The 10,881-nt window shown below is 43.2% G+C and overlaps 1 non-coding gene across 1 annotated transcript; it reads right to left on the reverse strand.

Annotated features, from left to right (window-relative positions):
* Positions 1-4,084: 4,084 nt before the first annotated feature.
* Positions 4,085-4,157, reverse strand: TRNAE-UUC (transfer RNA glutamic acid (anticodon UUC)). The gene has a single exon. It is a non-coding gene; the product is annotated as a tRNA-Glu (tRNA).
* Between the last annotated feature and the right edge of the window lie 6,724 nt (positions 4,158-10,881).

The raw sequence follows: 10,881 nt of genomic DNA on the forward strand, positions 1-10,881 counted from the left end.
CCCCCCCCCCCGCCCTCCAGCGGGGTCGAGCTGGCCTCCGTGGAGGTGCTGTCCGCGCATGCGCGGCCCGCTCATGTGCGCCCAGTGGGGTCGGAGAGTCCCTTGAGGAGCTGGAGGTGCGATTGAGGGGAGGATTGTGGCCCAACTCATAGGGGGTAGCTGTTAGGAGATGTGGACAAAGCGGCGTGTGACAGCGACAGGTCACAGAGAGGGGAGGAGGAGAAGTGCGGCCGCTCGGGGCGGTTTAGGTAGGCGCAGAGCCCTCAGAGGTAGACAGGCACTGGTGGTTGCTCCTTTCTCCCGGATTGCAATTTGCGGGCCCCTGGGGAGGCAGAAAACCAGAAGACGGAAGGGAGTGGGTGTGTTAGACCCGGAGGAAAGCCCTCTCGATCCCGTCCTCACATCTCCATGCCCTAAAAGGGTTTCAATTTTAGGTCCAGTGGACCCCAGATCATCCACCCGAAGAAAAGCTAAATTTGGACAGTAACCACCCGAAGAAAAGCTAAATTTGGACAGTAACCGCGCCGGATCCCACCCCAAGTCTTTCGGTCAGTTCCAGGGGCTCACACCACCCTCTGGGGGACTTTGAGTCGAAAAGGGGGTCCCTGGGGCAGGGCAGGGTTGAAAATTGCTGTGGAGTTGTCTCTGTGGCCTAGGAAAACCATTGCTTCCTCACTGGCCACTGAGGTCGAGGAAGATCCCAGACACGACCAGCCAGCGCCCAGAGGAGTGACTTCAGACCACCGATCAGGCAGTGAAGACTGAAGGAGATTCAAATGGCCCAGTGGGAGACTGGGTTAATGACTCTGACCTCTGACCCCCAGACCCCTGTAAGGAAAGGGAAGGAAGCCTTTGGCTGCTCCAGCTGCAGGTGTGAAGTCACCGAGGCTCCAGGGACCTTGAAGCCTGATGCTTCTTATGAATGAGGATCCCTAGGCCCAGTCACACTGTTTAACACTTATATATGACGTTATATATGGTGTTGTGTGTGTTGTCGTGAGGACTAACAAAGTAAATACACTCAAAGTGAGTGTATTTACTTTGTTAGTCCTCACAACAATGCTATGAGGTAGGGATTACAATCATCCCCAGTTTACAGATGAAGAGAGTGCTGAGAAGTTAAGGCACTTTCCAAAGTCACATAACTAGTAAGGAGCAAAGCAGGACTTGAAACTCAAGGCAGTCTGGCTCCAGAGTCTGCACTCCTAAGAGCACAAGCTATAGGCTCTGGGTAAGAGGCCAGATAATAGAGACCCAGTAAAAGGTCAAGCTTGGAACTCATTTCCTGAGCACCTTCTCTCACACTATTGTGTTTCTCTCACACCATTTCAGTCTTCGCAACAATCCTGTGAAGAAGGAATTGCTTGGTAACGGAGAAAAAAGAGAGGTTCCATATCCTGCCCCAGATTACACAGATAGTAGTTGGACCAAGTTGATGAAGCAACTATTTTTTTTAATGAAACACCTTTTCATTTATTTATTTACATATTTTTGGTTGCGTTGGGTCTTTGTTGCTGTGTGTGGGCTTTCTCTAGTTGCGTCAAGAGGGGGCTACTCTTTGTTGTGGTGGCTTCTCATTGCAGTGGCTTCTCTTGTGGAGCGCGGGCTCTAGGCACGCAGGCTTCAGTAGTTGTGGCATGTGGGCTCAGTGGTTGTGGTGCACAGGCTTAGTTGCTCCGTGGCATGTGGGATCTTCCTGGACCAGGGATCAAACCCGTGTGCCCTCCAATGGCAGGCAGATTCTTTCTTTCTTTCTTTAATTAATTAATTTATTTATGGCTGCATTGGGTCTTCGTTGCTGCGTGCGGGCTTTCTTCTAGTTGCAGCGAGCAGAGGCTACTCTATGTTGCAGTGCATGGGCTTCTCGTGGTGGTTTCTCTTGTTGCGGAGCATGGGCTGCGCGGGCTTCAGTAGTTGTGGCACATGGGCTCAGTAGTTGTGGCTCGCAGGCTCTAGAGTGCAGGCTCAGTAGTTGTGGCTCGCAGGCTCTAGAGTGCAGGCTCAGTAGTTGTGGCTCGCAGGCGTAGTTGCTCCACGGCACGTGGGATCTTCCCGGACCAGGGCTCAAACGTGTGTCCCCTGCATTGGCAGGCGGATTCTTAACCACTGTGCCACCAGGGAAGTCCTGATGAAGAAACTTGATTCAGGTAACAAGTTAACCAAGACAAATGATGAGACTAAAATCTAGGTCTCCTGTCTCACAATCTTGGGGTCTGTATGGTCAGACCACTGAAGATGGCTGTTCTCTTGCTCTCTGTACGTCCCCTGCTCGACCAGTGCCTGCTTCACCTATCCCCTACTCACATGACTGATCTTCCTACATACTTGCCCCAGGCCCCAGCTACTGACGAATGTTCTTATCAGTGGGGCAATGAGGGGCATGCTCCTCTGCTAGTTTCCCTGGTAACCGATGAGCCAACCTGACGTCAATTCCCCCTATAACTGGCGATCTCCCCTTCCCCCAGAGCAAAGATTGCATCTATGTCCTGCCCGCCATAGCTATGTCCTGCCCGCCATCCGCAACACACGGTGGGATGTCGCTTCAGGACCTTGCTTCAGACATGTAAGATCCCCCCATCCATTAAACCACTGATGTCCCTGTCTCAGACTCTGGGCTCTTTCTTCAGTCTTGAAGCTGGGCAAGCACAGGGCTTATAGGCCTGCGGGGTGCAGCCCAACAGGGTGTTTTTACTATATGCATTTTAACAAACATTTATTTGTTCATTCAGCAAATGTTTGTTGCGCCTGTCATTCTTGGAGACACTTGGGATTCAGCAGTGAACAAAACAGATGTGGTCTCTGTCCCTGAGTCTCTGAGGGAGGGTGATGGTGGAGAGTGTCAAAGATCAACAAAGTTGGACTTTAGTTAAAGCAGTGAAAACAGACTTTGTTCAGTAACTACTGACAGTAGGGGAAAGAGCTGAGCTCTGTTCCAATTTGTGCAGGGTGTTTTAAAGGCAGAATGAGAGAGGAGGGAGGAGGAGCAAGCAGGGGCTCAAGTAGAGTGAGGGAAGTGAAAAATTACAAAAAGCAGGTAAGAGGGTTGGTCCGTGTAAGAGCAATTATGTTGCTCAAAAACTAGGTTCGCCTCTTGGTGGGTGTCAAGCCAAAAGATACAACCAAGTCAAAGAGCAGGAGAAGGAAGGATTTATTACTTGCAGCAAATAAGGAGAACACTGGGGATTTTTTCCAAAGTGGTATCTCCCTGAACAGCAAAATTGGGGAAGTTTTAAGCTAAGGGTGCATGCATATTCATGAAGGGGATTGGGTGGTGTATGCATACACATGGAGGGGCTTGAGCAGAGGAGATCTCAGCATAGAATTGGGGCAAAGGTCGTCAGAGTCCAAGCTATAGTTGAAGTCATGACGTCAGCAAAGGTCAGCATCATCATCCTTTAGGTTCCAGTTGATCTGATGGTTGAGCACTTGAGGGGGATTTGAATTCTGCAAAACAGCTCAAGAAAGTGCTTCAGGCTAATCTTTATCCTTGAAACAGAACTGGGAGTCTTTACAACTGATTTATTATCTTTGCTATTATTACTTCTCTTGCCTGACAACAGTTTGTTGTTTTGTTCCCTTAAGATCATTATTACTGAGACCTGTTCAAGGGCAAGCATTGTGGCCAGGCTTAGATCACAAAATGGTTTAGGCCTAAAATGGCTTCTCTCTCTCTTTTTTTTATTGAAGTGTAGTTGATTTACAATGTTGTGTTAGTTTCCGGTGTATAGCAAAGTGATTCAGTTATACATACATATATATTTTTTCATATTCTTTTCCATTATGGTTTATTACAGAATATTGACTATAGCTCCCTGTGCTATACAGTAGGACCTGTTGTTTATCCATCCTATATATAATAGTTTGCATCTGCTAATCCCAAACTCCTAGTCCTTCCTTCCCCCACCTCTCCTCCCCCTTGGCAACCACAAGTCTGTTCTCTACATCTGTGTGTCTGTTTCTGTTTCATAGATAAGTTCATTTGTGTCATATTTTAGATTCCACATATAAGTGATATCATATGGTATTTGTCTTTCTCTCTCTCTCTCTCTCTTTTTGGCATGCCGCATGGCTCGAGGGATCTTAATTCCCCGACCAGGGATTGAACCTGGGCCCTCGGCAGTGAAAGTGCCAAGTCCTAACCACTGGACTGCCAGGGAATTCCCTGTCTTTCTCTTTCTTGATTTACTTCACTTAGTATGATAATCTCTAGGTCCATCCATGTTGCTGCAAATGGCATTATTTCATTCTTTTTTATGGCTGAGTAATATTCCATTGTATACATATACCACATCTTTTTTGTCCATTCATCTGTAGATGGATATTTACATTGCTTCCATGTCTTGGCAATAGTAAATAGTGCTGCTATTTCTCTGAATATATGCCCAGGAGTGGTATTACTGGATCATATGACAGCTCTTTTTAGTTTTCTGTTTTTTGAGTGAAAGCAGATTTATTCAAGGAAATACATACTCCATAGACAGAGTAGGCCACCTCAGAAGGCGAGAGCTCTTTTTAGTTTTCTAAGGAACCTCCATATTTTCCATAGTGGCTGCACAAATTTACATTCCCACCAACAGTGTAAGAGGGTTCCCTTTTCTCCACCCTCTTCAGCATTTGTTATTTGTAGACGTTTTAACAATGGCCATTCTGACCAGTGTGATAAAATGGCTTCTTTTTTTAATAGTTTTTTATTTTTATTATTTGTTTATTTATTTTGGCTGCATTCGGTCTTCATTGCTGTGCACGGGCTTTCTCTAGTTGAGAAAATGTATTTTATTTTGCTTTAAAAATGTTTATATCTTTCTGTTGTATAGTTATTTTATTATCTTCTTTTCAAATGTGCAGAAAAGTAAAGAATAGTATAAAACACCCCCAGTTTTTTTTAACATCTTTATTGCAGTATAATTGCTTTACAATGGTGTGTTAGTTTCTGCTGTATAACAAAGTGAATCAGCTATATGTATACATATATCCCCATATCCTCTCCCTCTTGCATCTCCCTCCCACCCTCCCTGTCCCACCCCTCTAGGTGGTCACAAAGCACTGAGCTGATCTCCCTGTGCTATGTGGCTGCTTCCCACTAGCTATTTTACATTTGGTAGAAAACACCCCCAGTTTTATCAAACCTTCACATTTTGTCATAGTTACTTCAGATTTGGCTTTTAATTTTTTATCTATTTAATTTTATTATTTTTCCTTTTGGCCACGCCCCTCAGCTTGTGTGATCTCAGTTCCCCGACTAGGGATTGGACAGCACTGAAAGCACTGAATCCTAACCACTGGACCACCAGGGAACTCCCCAGATTTGGTTTTTTAAAGAGAGCATTAACAGTACAGTTGAATCCCCCTCAGCAATTCCCTAGGCGCATCCTCTTCTTTCCCCAGTGACCACTGTCCTGAATTAGGAATTTTTCATGTCCATGCATGTCTCATTATTTTGTAAACATGATATAGTCTTTTTTTTTTTTGGCTGTACTGCGCAGCTTGCAGGATTTTAGTTCCCCAAACAGGGATCGAACCTGTGCCCCCTGTAGTGGAAGCTCAGAGTCCTAACCACTAGATCACCAGGGAATCCCTGATATAGTCTTGTTTCGCATGAGTGGTATTAACACTGTGTGGCCCCTATGCTGGTCGTGCAGCTCTAGATATTCCCTACATCTCCACAGAGCTCTCCAGCACCCAAAGAACTTTAGGGTCCAATATTTCCTGTGCTCCTCACACAAGCCTCTTAAGAAGGCAGAACAAGTGTTATGATTCCCGCATTTGACTCAAGAGGAAACAAAGATCCAGAGTGAAGGGCCAAGACCACAAAGGGGCAGAGATCCAGGCTCGCTGCAGACTTTCCCAGCTCAGTGCGGTTTCCACTACTCAGTTGCCATGCGGGTCGTATCAACGCAATAAGTATGAACGACTGGAGAACAAGCCAGTGAGAGGGAGAGGAGAGAAGCGTGGAGACAAGGGTAGGAAGGAGGAAAAAATAAAAGGGCAGAGCCGGTGGCGAGAGCTGTATGGCTTTAAATCTACCAGTGGCTCTCAACCTTGACTGCTCTTTGGGATTGCCTGGGGAGCTTCAAGAAACACTGATGCTTGGAACCCTCCCCCAGAGATTCTAATGTAACCGGCCTGCCAGGCGTCTTGAACAGCAGGATGTTGAAAAGCTCTCCAGCTGATTTTTTAATGTATAGCCTAGGTGAGGACAATTGACTAAGCAAAGCAACTTGTCAGGCAGTGAATTGGTTGAGGGGGTGGTACTGAAAGGCTGGCTTGTTAAACTTAATGAGATCTTAGACCTCAAAGCCTGGCTTGATAATACAATGTAAATAAGGTATTGAGATCTTAGCCCTAGAGTCTATGGACAGAAATGGGCTAAAATGAAATAGGTGATATAAACCGGTTTCCCCAGTGATGTTCATACTAGTCTTAGATTATTTTGTTCAGTTATCAGGGCTTTAACTTGAAGGGAAGACCAGCAATTTTCAGAATGAATACCAGTAAACCCCCACAGAGTAATAGAATTCGTCAAACATTCTCTAAGTACTTCCTTTGTTCAGGGTCTGTGCTATAGGGAAGTAAGAGAGATGGAAAAATCACAATCCTTGCCCTCCAGAAGCTCAGACTAATTGGCAACCCAGACAAATATACGACAATTAACACAATGTGCTGAGTGTTAGAAATAAGTCCAAAGTGCGAGGGAACAGAGGGCAGAGAATACCTAACTCTACCTCAGGGAGACTAGCAGAGTGGCTCAGAGTAGGCTTCACAGGAGTGCTGAATGAGCTGGGTCTTGAAGGATGAGTAGGAGTTGGTTAAGTGTGTGGTTGAGGCTGGGGGTTTGGAAGAGCATGTGCAAAGGCTGAGGCATAAGTGCAGCTGCAGAAGGGCAAATAGTTTGGTATGGTACAAGCACAGGGAATAAATATGTGGTGGGGGAGAACTTTATCCTGTAGGCAGCAGGAAATCATCAAATGGAGGAGTGTGCGGAGAAAAGCAAGGTCCTTATGGAGGCGAGGGCATCTAAATTAGGTCTTGGAATATGAGCAGAAATTGAACAGGCAGGGATGTGGGATGGAGAAGAAGGTTTCCCAAGTCGGGGTGGGAGTAGGACGGGGAATAGTGTGAGCAAAGGTGTGGAGGCAGGAATGAGCCTGACGTGTGTCAGGTGCATTGAAGGAATCCATAATCTGGTAGGCATGATCACAATCATCTGGGGTGCTGTTTAAAAATGTCAATGCCTGGGCTCCACTAACCCATTTCCCTAGAGCTTCTGATTTATATGGTCTGGGGTGGGGGTGGGGCCCAGGCCTCAGTATTTTTTTAAAAATTCCTGTGATCCTAATACACAGTTGGGCTTGAAAGCCACAGCTGTAGGGAAGTTGTTGAGGACGTGGGTGGGAAGGTAGGCTAGAGCCAGATACTTGTGATGATAAATGAGCTAACGTTTATTGAATGTTAACTATGCACCAGACACTCCATTAGTCCATTTTATCCTCATAACCCTATGAGGATAGGTACTATTATCCTGTGTTGCAGGTGAAGAAAGAATAATTTGACCAAAGTAAGTGGCAGGCAATCTGGCTTCAAAGCATATCCTAGAAGGATTTGTATTCCAGGCCAAAGAGCTTGGGTTTTCGTCTGTAACCATCTTTATTAGTTTAGTGAGTATCTGTCCAGAATACCTTTATGCATGTACAAACAAGTATGAATACATATTCCCCCTTTCTTACACAAAAGGTAGCATACTAGATACACTGTTTTGCATCTTGCTTTATTAACCATATATCCTGGAAATCTTTACAAATCAATACATAGAGAACTTTCTCATTCTCTTTTTACAGTTCCTGAGCATTTGTTTGTGTGTATGTACCATAATTTACTTATTCTTGAGTTGTCCTCTGTTTCTAACTATCAAAATGCTGTAATGAATAATCACATATGCATTGTTTTGTACATTTCCAGAAATGAAATTGCTGGGTCAAGGGGTATATGTGCATTTGTAATTTCAATGAATACTGCCAAATTTTTCTCCATAGGTCCTGTATTATTTTGCATTCCTACCTGCAGTGTATGACAGTATGTAGGCACATTTTTTTTCATGAAATAAGTTTTACTAATCATTTCAAAGGTCAAAAAAATTGAAAAATTTCTAGCAGGACTGATCAAGAGAAAAAAGTGAGAATTCAAATTACTAACACCAGCTATAAAAATTGGGATATCACTACGTATCCTACAGATATATGAAGGATAATAAGTAAATACAATGAACAACTTGAACAATTTGATATCTTACATAAAATGGGCAAAGTTCCCCGAAAATAAAATGACTAAGATTGACATTAGAAGAAATAGAAACTCTTAATTGTTCTATAACTGTTAAAGAAGTTGGATTCAACAACATTCCCCCACAAAAAACTCTAGGCCCAGATGGCTTCACCAGTGAATGCTATCTAACATTTAAGGAGGAAATATCAATCCTCCATGGTTATTTACAGAAAATGGAGAATAAGGGATATATCTTACCTCATTTTATTTCAGCTTACTGTGACCAAAACTTGATTGTCTATATCTTCTCATGTTCATTTGGAGAGCTGTGTTTTTCAAGGAATTTACCTATTTTAATCTAAATTGTGAAATTTATTTGCATAAAATTGTTCATAACCATGTTTTAATACTTGCAATGTCTATAAGATCTGTAGTGAGGTCCTTTTTTTAAAAAAAATTTATTTATCTATTATTATTTTTTTGGCCACACTGCGCGGCATGCAGGATCTTAGCTCTCTGACCAGGGATCGAACCTGTGCCCCCTGCACTGGAAACATGGAGTTTTAACCACTGGACTGCCAGGGCGGTCCCCTGTAGGGATGTCCTTTTTATTCCCGATATTTGTTATTAATATCTTCTCTCTTTATTCTTGATTAGTTTTTCTAGGTGTTTATCAATTTTTTTTATTTTTTAATTTTTGGCTGTGTTGGGTCTTTGTTGCTTTGCGTGGGCTTTCTCTAGTTGCGGCGAGCAGGGGCTACTCTTTGTTGAGGTGCGCAGGCTTCTCATTGCAGTGGCTTCTCTTGTTGCGGAGCATGGGGCTCTAGGCACCCGGGCTTCAGTAGTTGTGGCACGCGGGCTCAGTAGTTGTGGCTTGCGGGCTCTAGAGCACAGGCTCAGTAGTTGTGGCACACGGGCTTAGTTGCTCTGTGGCATGTGGGATCTTCCCAGACCAGGGCTTGAACCTGTGTCGCCTGCACTGGTAGACGGATTCTTAACCACTGCACCACCAGGGAAGCCCTTATCAACTTTTAAAATAAGTTTTCTAACAACCAACTCTTGGTTATTAATATATATTTTTTACATTTGTTTGGTACATTTGTTTTCTATGTGTTTGTTTTCTGTACTTCCTTTTTTTTTTTTTTTTTTTTTTTTTTTTTTCTTATTTCAGGCTTTTCTTTTCCCAACATATGCACTCAAGATTATAAAAATTTCTTTAAGGACCGCTTTGGCTGTACCCCCTAGTTTTCTAATTTCTAATTTGGTTTTTACATTGACCCTTCTGTTATTTAGTGATGTACTACTTAATTTCCCAGCAGTTCTGGATTTTCTAGTTATCATATTGTTATTTATGATAACACATATTTCTATTATGATCAGAGAATGTGCTCTGAATTATTTCAATACTTTGAAATTTATTGAGCTTACTCTATAGCTCTGGATATAGCTAATTTTGGTAAATGTTCTATATGCATTTCAAAAAGTTTATTCTGCTTTCATTGGCTCTGGTGTCCTGTATATGTCAAATTTTTCTTTTAAAGGTGGGTGTTTTTCTTCTTTTAATTTTATTTATTTTTTGGCTGTGTTAGGTCTTCATTGCTGCTTGTGGGCTTTCTCTAGTTGAGGCGAGCCATGACTTCTCTTGCTGTGGAGCACGGGCCCTAGGCTCACGGGCTTCAGTAGTTGTGGTGTGTGGGCTCAGTAGTTGTGGCACGAGGGCTCAGTAGTTGTGGCTCGCAGGCTCTAGAGCGCAGGCTCAGTAGGTGTGGCACGTGGGCTCAGTAGTTGTGGCACACGGGCTTAGCTGCTCCGTGGCATGTGGGATCTTCCTGGACCAGGGCTTGAACCCATGTCCCCTGCATTGGCAGGCAGATTCTTAACCACTGCGCCATCAGGGAAGTCCCTATGTCAATTATTAATAGTTGTTCAGATATTTTATATCCTTCCAGATTCATGGAGTGGAACTGGAGATGTTTGGGTCTAAGTTCTTATTTTTTATATTGAAGTATAGATGATGTACAATGTAAGTTTCAGGTGTACAACATAGTGATTCAAAAATTTTAAAGGTTATACCCCATTTATAGTTACTATAAAATATTGGCTATATTCCCTGTGCTGTACAATATATCCTTGTAGCTTATTTATTTTATACATAGTAGTTTCTACCTCTTAATCCCCTACCCCTCTCTTGCCGCCCCTTCCCTCTATCCACTGGTAACCACTAGTTTGTTCTCTGTATCTGTGAGTCTGTTTCTTTTTTGTTATATTCACTAGTTGTTTTATTTTTTAGATTCCACATGTAAGTGATATCATACAGTATTTGTCTTTCTTTGTCTGACATTTCATTTCATAATACCCTCCAAGTCTCTCCATGTTGTTGCAAATGGCAGAATTTCATTCTTTTTTATGGCTGAGTAGTATTCCATTGTATATATGTACCACATCTTCTTTATCCATTCATCTGTTGATGGACACTTAGATTGCTTCCATATCTTGGCTATTGCAAATAATGCTGCTATGAACATTGGGGTGCATGTATCTTTTCTAATTAGTGTTTTTGCTTTTTTTTCAGTTAAATACCCCAGGAGTGGAATTGCTGAGTCATGTGATAGTTCTATTTTT

The sequence above is a fragment of the Lipotes vexillifer genome, unplaced genomic scaffold, assembly GCF_000442215.2.
Source record: "Lipotes vexillifer unplaced genomic scaffold, Lipotes_vexillifer_v1.1 scaffold2129, whole genome shotgun sequence".
Classification (NCBI taxonomy): Eukaryota; Metazoa; Chordata; class Mammalia; order Artiodactyla; family Lipotidae; genus Lipotes; species Lipotes vexillifer.